An 11,830-nucleotide genomic window follows, 5' to 3' on the forward strand; every position below is an offset into this window, starting at 1 on the left:
GACAAGTCTTTTGGAATACTACAAGAGGCACAGGTAAGGCTTATCAGGATGTGCTGCTGCCATCCTCATTTCAGATTTGCAATATTCAGTCCGTCCTAGAATACATTCAGGAGTAGGGATGGAGCTGAAGACTTTTGGGAGGTCCTAGGACAGGACTCACCCAGCCAAATTATCCCAGATATAGGAGCTTTGAGCAGTTCTGTGTACTGCATATCTCAGGAACAAACTTCATCATCTTCAGAGCAACAAAGTGTCTCATTAATTACAGATGAGCTTGGAACATTATAAAGTGTCATAAGCAAGATTTTCAAAATTAGATATTTCCTTATTGGCCTCTGAGCATAGATTTGATGCTTATAAAAGTTGTTTCCCCTTCAAAGGTACCTAAAACCCTCTGGAGCTGATTAAAATTACTTAGCTTCAGAAACGATAGTTTATATTTTTAATATGATTTGCCTGAAATATTTTTTCTCCCAAATGAGCTTCAAATTCCTGCATTTTTGCAGGGTCAATAGAAACATCAAAATTTTCATCCTGTGGGAAATTCAGATATTAAGGTAGTTGCATTTATTTTTCTCTGAGTGTGCTGTCTTCATATACTTTTCCTTGTGAAAACACTGAAAATATATTATTTCAAGCCAGTATCAGCTATGTGTCCATTTTAAACTATAGCAAACTTCATGGAGACTTTAATTCAGACATCTTAGTCTCCTATTCTTCCTAAAAGTTCAGAGTAATTTTTAAACTAGATCACCAGTGAGGTTGTACCATGGATGGTCAAATAATTTGTACAAAATATTTGGTCTTAGTGGAACAGCCCAGCCAAGAAGAAAAAGCTGCAAGAGAAGTAGAGAACAAGGAAGCATCAGGTCTATTATTTTGGTGAGTCACCATAGGATCTCATACAAACACACAGAAATATTCAATTCATCATGTGTATGGATTTGGGATGGTCTTCCAAAAAAAACCCCTTTTTTTTCTTTTTTTTAATTCAGTCATAAAATGTAAACTTAATCAGCAACAACTACATTTTGGTACAAAATGTCTATGTTTAAAAAAATCACTTTCCATGAAATAAAATAGTTGGACAGCTCCCGAATATCACTCTTCTTTAATGTAAGAGATAAGGTGAAATTGTACATCCTCATGAAGCAGAACATCCAGAGGCTGGATAGCCAAGTGAGTTTTTGGAAGTATATCACTTATCTCACTGAAAGAGAGATGAGACCTTGGTTTAAATTTATTTTTCTTATGGTTCAAACAAATCTAGCATGCTCCTTATCCAATCTTTAGGAAAACTTGTATGAATTTCTGAAATTCAATATTGAAGGTGAGATGACCTAATTACTCTTTTATAATAACAAAAGGCTTTCACAAATGCTAGATGACATTAACCTGTCTTTATTATTAGACCCTGTCAACTCAAAGCTGAGTGCAGTGGTAGTTACAAAGAACAAAGGTTTTACTCGTTATTATTTTATGATGTGGCTTTTTGAGGAGGAAGGCTTTTGGGTGACATTTTTCTTGAACTGCACTGCAGTTAAAAACAGCTTTTAAGCTTTATACATGTCTTTTCAATAACTGACTCCATTTTGCTTATGAAATCTGACTATTGGGCTTGTCTGCTCCTGTAATGGACAAGAGATCATCACCATAAAACTAAAATGCTTGTCAGAACGACAGCATGTCAAGAAACACCAGAATCAGAAAGTGGTCAAGAAATACTAGAGCAAAATGCCACCCAAATTTAGCCAAAGATATTATAAATCCTGACTTGTGCTCTCATGTTCCAGTCACCTCTCCGTTCACAGAATGCTTCTGTGAGAAGAAATATCATCTGCACAGTACTGAAAGGAGAAGACTCCAAGGCAAGATGAGATACACAGGTAATTGTGCAAGCTGTGTCACCCCGTGAGGGAACGAGTCTTTTCTCCTACTCATGGAATAAACACATAACCAGCAAAATCAAATCATTGGACTAAAGCAAAGCCCAAGACATGAGACAGAAAATGATTTGTACGTGTGTCTGGCAGGGAGCTGATGGAGACAACACAGCCTGGCTGAGCTGAAAGGCAGCAGCTGCCTGCTGTGGGAACAAGAGCTGCTTACTCCTTAGGACTCTGAGTCAGAGCATTTATTCTCTAGCCTTAAGTATACATGTGTGCTTCCACAAGGGAGTTCCTGCGAACCAGCTGTATACAAGAAAAATAATGTTTATTTTGTTTTTTGCCCTGAGAGTGGAATGAAGAAACAAGTTCTTAATACAACATTTTATTTACTTTGCTGAGCACAAGCAACATCTACCAAAAACATACATAACCTCACATAAACAGAGAATATGGGCAGCAAGGGACCTTCTGAGGCTACAGAGGTAAATTCTATGTCTCCTTTCTAGAAAAGAGCTTTGACTCAACCTAGCAACTAGGTATGGGTGGGGGGTTTTCTGCTTCATGGAAGGAATTAACAAAGAAGCCATGTGCAAAAATACAAGACAGACATCTGGGGGGGACAAAAAAGACCTGGTCCTCTTGAATGTGACACACAGGGAAAACCATTGGCTACTCATGGATCATTGCTTGTGAGTGTGTCCTATCGAGTTTATCAAAGTTAGATAGTGTCTTTGCAGACGTTACCAATATTTAGCTCAACTCACTGATCACTCTTTCTAATGTCATATATCACATACTTACAGCAATATTTTTTCTGTTACCTACTTGGAAAACTATGTTTTCTAACACAGAGTAATAATGAATTATGATTAAAAGCAAACCAACAAACAAATACAACAAAGGACCAAAAAAATCCAAAAACCCACCCATAGCTAATAAAACATGGGTTTTTGTTAATACAGTTAGATACAAATGAAGTTTCAAACAAGCATTGAGTAGCACTTGCAAAAATGGCATCATTTTATGTCTAAGTTAAATGATGGTTGTTGGTCTCAACATGGCAATCATCAAAAATATACATTACAAATATACATTACAATTATACACAGTGAGAGCTGTAGTGGTTATTTGTTCATGCAAATTTCGGAAAGGCATGCAACCCAAAAATGCAGTTCTTTTTCCACAACCACCTGCAGAGGCAATAAAAATGCTGAATGATACCTGTGCAGTTTATGAACATGCTTCACACATATATTGTTGTCCACAGAAGAACCCAAACTTTACACAAGAGAATTTACTAAGAGTCTGGCTGAATTTCTGTGACACATATTTACCTGGCTAAAAATGGCTAAAAATGCTAAATACTGAAATCTGTATCTTCTGGCTTGATTTTAATAATCATTTTAGATTGGGAAAACAAGTGGAACCCTGTACCATTTAGTTGTTCAATTGACATGGAGCAGCTTGACTGACAGAGCTGTAGACACATCCTGACACCTGTCAATCATAAGTAGCCCATCTGGGCCCTGTTCTATTTATTCCTATTCTGTAAAGAGATACTGCACAGGAGGCAGGCTGCAGAGAACTCTCCCTTCTCCCTTCATTTCTGTGCCTCTGCCTGCAAAAAACAAGATCTGGCTGTAAGGACTCAGGTTTTTTTAATCTGAGACCAGAATACAGCTGAGGTACTTCTGGCTTAACTGTGCAGGATCTGGTGGGGCTATGATGACTGACCTTGCAGGTGGGACACACCATAGCAGGCAATGTCAAGCAGGAGATGAAGGTCTGTCACTCGTTTTGCCTTTTCCCAGGTAACCTCACCACACAGTCCCCCTGATCAGAATAGACAGCAAAGGGAGCTTTCTCACTGCTGAGAACCACCAAGCAAAAAAAAAAAAAAAAATAGAATAGAATAGAGAAAGTCCCTGCATATTATGCACATTATATGGCAGTTGACATGCAATTTGAAGTTTAGAGAATAACACAACTTATAGAGGGGAAGCACACACAAACACATCTCTAATCTTTCTGGAACCAGAACCACAGGTCACATGGCCCAGCTGCCATTTTAAGAATTATGTCATGCACAATACCAAAGTGATGGCCTGGGAAAGCCTCTGGGCTGCCAGTTTGTGTCCTGGCTACCATGAACTGAACCCTTTGCATGTGGACTTACAAACTGGGATCAGAGAGCTTAGGCTTGATGTTCAAATTGGTCCAGGGCTTCAAAGTGAAACCCTGTGGGAGCCCAGGTCCTGCTGCTGCTGTAGTGCCCAGTGCACCTGACCATGACACAGACACCAATACATTCAGAAGTGGGAGAGCTTATGCCTTCTTAATTTTGCCTTGACTTTTCAGTTCTTCACATATACTCATACTGCTTTTGAAGTCCTTTGTAAAAGACAAATGATAAAAATATAATCCTTTGAGAAGGCATGAGGTTTTTGAGAAGGTATTTTACTTTCTTTCTTTGCAAGAGAGATATCATCTTCTTTGCAGAATTCAGTTTTGGTGGTACAGAACTATATGGACAGTGAAAACACTTTTTTTTTACCTTTTTTTCTCATGTAAATTAAATTAATCTGAAAACTTCACTTCTTTTTCAATCCATTCAAGCCCAGAACTGCCAAAGACAATGAGTCTATAGGTTTAACAAGCTGGCCTAGAGCTGCTGCAATAACTACAGTCTCTGCAGGAGCAGCTTGGGCAGTTACAAAGCCTTACCTGAAAAGCATGCACGTCTGACAAGGGTGAACTGCTCCCCATGTCTGGTGCCCTTTGTCACTCCAAACGGCCTGGGGACTCACAGCCTGGCAACCTGAATGACCACCTCAAAATAATGTCTGTCTATGAGAAATGGATTTATAAGGAATTCTCAAACCTGACTGAAAGCTCACACAGTGTGGTAGATCTGTACGCAAACTCTGAGATAAGGTGTGCTGACTTAGGAAGGTCATGGAATAGAGATGACGTTGAGAGAGAGATTGAACTAGAAACAAGTTTCAACAAGTTTCAAAATTTGGCCTTGCATAAAGACCAGATATTTTAGAGAATTGGAACTGTGAAAGATGCATTGTAGCAGGACCATATGAGGTAAAAATATAGGTGGTTGATCTTAGAAGTATTATCAGGATTGTGTGGCAAAAGCTAATAGGCTGAAAAACATTTATAAGGTATTGTAACCAGGAAATATGTCAGCTTCTGATAGAATGGTGAAGAGTCTTACATCTCTTATATCTCACCCTTCATCGAGACTGATAAAAGCTTTTAAAATGACTCTCAGTTGCTCCATCTCTGAAAAAGCTGGGAAAACCAACATCCATCAATGGAACTCAAGACATGTTCCAAATGTCCAAGGTATTTGCTGGTGAATATCCCAGCTCTTTGATACATGGATACAGCTCTTTTCTACAAGGTGTGGAAAGGCAGAAAAGGAGTTCCCCGGTTTGTATCACTGAGAAATGAAGAATGCAATTCTTCTAGCTTAAATTTCAGTGATTCCTACTCCTGTTTCTTATCTTCAACGTCTGTCTTTGGACAAGGAAAATTTTGCTCTGGAGGTACCTTCTTCTTTCTACTGGCTATAGAGAGATGCCAGGATGACATGTTCAGATAAAGATGGATCAAACCACCAGATGACATGCACAGAGCCTGTGCACATACAGGGCAGTATAATAGCTATCAAATAATGGTTTTTCACATGCACCAATGTGAAACTTTAGGGAATACTACTTCTGTTCTGCCATTCTCATACTCTCACCCTTCCCTTACCCACAATCTGATCTGAGAAAAACCAAAGCTGGACCTATGGGGAGGGTTGGCCCAGGGTCAGGATGGGATTCTGGAGTGAACAAGGCACGTACATCCCATGTACAAATCCCCACCCTTCTGATCACCATTTGATTTTAGCACACAGATGTGAAGTCTTCAGTCCTTATGTCCTGTTTCTTCCCCTGAGACAACCTCCTTTTCTACTCCCAAAAAAGGATTCTGACCCCCTCTCAAATAATTTCCAAAGACTAACACAGAACATGCAGAACATCTCTGAACCAGAACAGATCCACAAAATATTTTTGGAGACTGTGAGATTCTACAGGCTAGCAGAAACCTCCAGGTCAGTCTCAAGTATGCAATGAAAATCACTGCCCTGAATAATCTGCTGTTGCCTGTCCCACTCTACCACTTCAGGCTCTGCAAGAGCGTTTGTGTTTCAGCAAACACTCCACATCATTGTTCATTCTGTTTTGTTTGGCACAGCAGTGCTCATTCTCACAGGCAAAAAAAGGCAATAACTCTGAAAACACATGGCCTGGTGACAGGCATGGCAGAGCAATGTAGTGACAGCAAGCCCCCGAGCACTCGGGTGAGCTGGTGCCAGTGCCAGCAGCACGACCAAGCCCTGCCACTCCCCCTCAGCAGCCACCAAGCACACACTGCCACAGTCAGGGGTTATTTGTCTCACAACTCAAGCAATATCTAAACTGTAAAAGCACAAATGTGCTTGATTTTTGTTATTACTTTTGACTACAGCAGATGTCTTGTAGACAGTAGCTGTCTCCTTAATATTCCTGTGGAACAGTTTTCAGCTATAGCTGTAGGCAGTCCTTTGCAGAACAATTTCACAACCCTGCATCATGTTGCTGTTTAATTAGGGCATAAGTCTGGAGTGTTTTAGAACTGATAGCTCATTAAAATAGCATCCTAGCCATTGACATTCTATCTGAGAATTAATGGAAGAATAAACTGTAAGCCAGACAGTAAATCAAGCAATATTGTAAACAAAACAAAACAAATGAGAAACAAAAAAAAAAATTATATCAACAATATATTGGTTGAAATCATCCCTTTATCTGCCTCTAAATGAGACCTTGCAAATGGTAGGCTCTTCCACTCATTTTTTATTAGTGGAGAGGGCAAATCATCATGTGTAGGAGAAGCACTTTGCCACAGTGCCTGTAGGACCTTAGTGTTTCTGCTTTCCACCTGTCATGTGCAATTTGGGTGCTTGTGGAATTTTCTGGACAGATTCACCTTCCATACTCTCATCTGGTTACTATCTGTTGCACGACAGAAACAACTGCAGCAAGGATCATGGATATTAAACATAATGGATATTAAACATTAGCTGGACAATCAACTTACAGCTCCCATCTGTCACCAGGGCACAGATTCCAGTCACCAACAGACACGTTGGTCCAGTAGAAAGCTGGAGTGTCAAAGCTTAGTGAGTATCTTCATGTATCCATGCATTTCATCCACCCTTTCCCAAAAAAACTTCTTGTATGTAGTAAGATGAGGGATGTATGCAGTGCTGGGAAAGGCCATGAAAGAACAGATGTTCATTGCTCTGGGGTAATTGTTAGTGGCAGTTAAGCTGCATGGGGATACTAGGAACCTCCTCATCAGAGCATTTCCCACCGTTTCAAACACCTGACAAGCCTGCAATATGAGCAAGCCTGCTTGAAAAGGCTGCTGATGCTGGACGCTCCATCTATTGCTCATTTGCAGCACATATTTTCAGAATACTGGGAATGCCACTCTCTCACCTTTTCACTCTCTCACTCTGCTTTGCATCAGTAAGATTTCAGATGAACATTTGTTGCTCAGCCCAGAGGGGAATATGACAATACACCTGTCATGCTGTTCCCCTGCCAACAGGCCTTCTCTGCAGACAGAAAACTGAGCTGCTGCTATCCTATTGTCTGGAAAGACAAAATCCCATGGGATTATTTTCCCCATTGTTTTCAGAAGTAGGTGTTTTTTCCCTCTGCTGTTTCTTTATCAGTGCTTAAGTCCCCTGCCTTTAACCAATATTGTGCCATGACTTTTCTGACTGTGCTATAATTGACCTTTCTTCTCTGTTTTAACTTTAAATAATTTCCATCTCTCCCTGCTCCACTTGGATATGATTGTGTCAAGTAGGACACATGAAGTACCAGCTACCATCAGCTACAAGGACTGCAGTGAAAGCAGGGAAGGCAGATAATGGATCCAAAGGCAGATGGGACAAAAAGTCCAGAAGTGTCCAAGGACTTTGTTAGGCATTTCCACTATGGAATGCCCAGCCTGTGGTGATCATGGCTGGCTGCCCAAGTACAAGCTTTCCTTAAAGGCTTGTTTATCCTGTAATGCACAGTGGGAGACTCCACTCTGCAGGGTGAACTTGTACTGTGATGTGGTGCTGGTGTCAGCACTCCAGTTTGCACACTCCAAGATGGCTGGTTGCCATTCATTTAATTTGGGATGTGTGGAAAAATTTGGCATCAATTCATGGTATCCATTTGTGGTCCAGAGGAACAGAACTCCCAAGTTCAAGTGGAGTAAATTAGGCTGCTATCCTTGCTCCCCTGCTCTGCAGGATGTGGATTTCTGAATCTCACCCCACCATAAACACACATGAGTGAATGCCACGATGCAAATGAGAGGAGCAGACTGAGTCCCTCCATGGTCTCAAGGCATGGTGGGAATAGGAGGCAGGCCAAAGCACATTTGTCCCATACAGCATGAGTCTTGCCACCTCTGAGTCACACCTTTTCTCCATGCTGGTACATTTGGTACTTTGGGATGTGGAGCAAGAGGCAAGTTATGACTCTGAGAGAGAAGTGACACAGAAACTCTGCAAGACGGTCTCAGAAGAAGGTGGTAACAGGAATGTTACAACCTGTTATTATTACAAGATATTTTTACAAGATATTTTTAAAGACAGAAGGTGTCAATTGCTGTAGTCAGTATAAATTAAATTACTAGTGAGAGAAAATCCAAATCATTCAAAAAGCATCACAGCTGAATATTTATTTAATTGCATTGAGGTAAAAAACAATTCAAAATATGAAGCAAGCTATAATACTGAAGGATTATGAAAACTGAAGAAAACAAAGGAAAATGAGTTATTTAAAAGTGTCAGAAAGAATGCAGATTGTTCTTGAAATTGCTGCAAATAATCATTAAAGAAAAAAAATTTCTGCTTGGTTGATTATCTGTCTTGTATAAATACTCTGGAAGCCCAGTATTTGTGATAAATTGGTTTTACCAATTTATCACAAAATAAAAAATTGCTGCTTATATACAAACATCTGAAGTTTATTTGAAAGGGCAATGCAGCTTTTCAAGAGTTGCACATTTGCTTTTGCATGTGCAAATTAACAAAAGCAAACACAGTCTTTGCAAGTGCATCCTTTCTTAACAGAAATCCACAATGATAACATTTTTAATAAATGCAGTTCACATTACCATAATGATGTTTGTCTAGCAATACCTTGGGAATTATAGTTAGATTTAACATTAATTAAATTAGTGCAATTTTCATGTGTTATTGACATATTTTACATCCTCTGATGGATCTGAATTACCCCAAGATAATGGAAAATTTTTCTGTGCATGAATTTTCAAAATGTCTTTCAAATACCACAAAGCATACAACAAAGAAAAGCAATCTCACGGGAGCATCAGCATGCAAAATGGAATTCCTAGTTCATGGTCTGCACCTATGTTTCCTGACTAGCAATGCAAAATCTTAAAATAAATTGAATGCAACAATAGCCAGATCCTTGTCTCGTGGTTATAGCATGTCATTAAGAACTGGGTTTTAAAGTTCATGTCCTATAAAAAGGCTGCCTGGAAATGAAGGAAATTAAGGTTGTGATCAGTTTTTAATAACTCACAGAGAAACAGTGAACAACTTTTGAAGCGTGGTAGTTTTGTGCAGCTAACAGCAATACAAGTATCTTAGGTTTAGCTATCAAAGAGGGAAAGGCATTGATTCAGCCACACAGGAGGTAAAAGTTAGCAGTTAGGAGAAGAAATTAGACAATGGAAAATAAAACATAAATATCAGGGATAAAGCAGCTGACTGTGAAGACTCTAAGAATAAGCTGCCAAATTGCCACAAGTAACACATGAGCAAAAACAAAATATCACAGGCAAATATATTGCAATGCTTGGCAGCAGGAGTGGTTTATCTCTCTTTTTTAATTTGATATACTCCAGACCCAAGTCTGCAGCAATTTATCCTTTCATTTTTAAACTGTGTTTCCCTTACTGCTCGCAGGTCTCGTAGCCTGGGACAGAAGCAGCAGCGAGTGGGACAAGGAGGAGATTCTGCTGGAGGCGAGGTGCTGAATGTCCATGCTGCAGAGCACACAGAGAAAATCCTACTATTTTGGAGTTTGTTTATTGAACGGTTGAAGACAGACTACCTTTTCATGCTTGTCCACAGAAGGGGAAAACAGATGAAGCTGAGCAAATACCTGTTTAGACATGCCCTTGTGGACGGTGTTTCATAAGGGTGGTTACAGTCAGTAACCAGAGGCACACCATCCGTTCATGTGGGTAACAAACAGGGAGGTTTTGAAGGAAAATCACATTCTCCCTCTGTTGCCATGACAGCCTTATGAAAAATATAACAAAAGATAACACAACCAACAAACTCAGGATGTGAAATTCCAATGAAGTCAGGATATTGTTTGATAGACTGGCTCAGTAATTCAATAAGAGCCACCGTCTTCAAAATTCATACATACATAGACCATTGTTAGTGTAAGAAAATGCACCAGAGAGAAGTGCTGCCTGCTCCAGTTCAGTGTTCATGGAGAACACTGAGAGAGAGGGAGTAGAAACAAGGCTTTTTGAGGTAGTCTTCCTTTTCTTGACCGTAGAAATGTTCAGAGTCCTTACTGAATGTGCCATTCTGTCACCCTGACTAGATTTCTGTCTGATTTTTCACATTTTAATACCCGTAGTGCTAGATAGACTTCACCCTCACTCAAAATTACCAGCTATTAGGCACCAATTTTTTAGCACTCAGAACAAGAGCCCAACAGGAGGTCAAATACTTTTCTCTCTACAGAAAATCACTGCAGAGAAGTGGCTAATTAGAGCCAGGACACAAGAAAACCTCCACCTTTAAAGTACTTAGATGGAGTGGAACCTTCACCTACTGCCAGATTGAAGGTCCTCTGCCAGCTGACTTCCAGCTGTGCCTTATATTTGATAAAGTTCATAGCACCTAGAGCTTTAATTCATGTTTAAGTGAGCCCAGGTCTACACAGCCCAGGAACTGAACCAGTGGTACATATTCAGGAGGAGAGGTAAGGGATATTCTTTCCCTTCCAGGGCTCTCTCTGAACCCTACAGGGTGAAGGCAGAAATTAACCTGCTGGGACTTCAGCTGTAGCCTAGTAGCTTGATATCTCACCATGGTAGTCAAAAAAAGCAGCAAGAACTTGTCTCATCATCCTGAGGGAAGACTCTAAACATCATATCATCTTCTAAAGAAGGATACCTTCAGATCAATCAGACCTGTAGCTACCACTTTGGCTGAAGGGCCTCCTTGAAACTTTAGGTCACATGTCTGAGCTCCAGACAAATGTATAGTTTCAAGCAAGTTTTCTGACAGAATGCCATTTTCCAGGCATTCTGCAATGAGGTAACATGTACTGAACATGCTGCTATATTGACTCTTTTCCTCACACACCTTAATCTGTGTCTGTAAAACTCATTATGATGGACCAGAGAAGAATCCTTGCTCCATGTAACCCTCTGTGAATCAGAATGACCACAACGACTTACCACTCAGTCTTCATGTCCCACCTCCGTGACACTCAGACAAAATTATTCCTCTTTGAGAATGTTTTCACAGTGCAAAGAATCTGGAAATTTGAAAATTCAGCCAAGCTTGCTACAGCATGAAGCTAAAAGTTTGTGTAGCTGGTCACGGAGAGTGGCACAGAGGAAGTTCTGGAGAGGTAAAGCTCTAATACTTGGGGAGGGTTATATCTCTGCTTGTGGAAAAGGTAGTTTGGCATAAATTATCCTCAGCAACAACACCTTGCCATTGCCTTGAAGAGAACTCTGGCATTGTCTGGAGCAGAGACATGAAGCAATGTGACATGAAATGCTGTCAGGCCCCTCATGTGCAGCACAGGACCGCTGAACACGCTTTG

At 40.2% G+C, this 11,830-nt stretch overlaps 1 long non-coding RNA gene across 1 annotated transcript; it reads left to right on the forward strand.

Moving 5' to 3' along the window:
• The first annotated feature begins 817 nt into the window (after positions 1 to 817).
• LOC120505838 lies at positions 818 to 11,345 on the forward strand. The gene is made up of 3 exons (XR_005628354.1): positions 818 to 882; positions 1,794 to 1,886; positions 9,937 to 11,345. It is a non-coding gene; the product is annotated as an uncharacterized LOC120505838 (long non-coding RNA).
• The last annotated feature ends 485 nt before the right edge of the window (positions 11,346 to 11,830 follow it).

The sequence above is a fragment of the Passer montanus genome, unplaced genomic scaffold, assembly GCF_014805655.1.
Source record: "Passer montanus isolate IOZ18808 unplaced genomic scaffold, ASM1480565v1 scaffold36, whole genome shotgun sequence".
In the NCBI taxonomy this organism is placed as follows: Eukaryota; Metazoa; Chordata; class Aves; order Passeriformes; family Passeridae; genus Passer; species Passer montanus.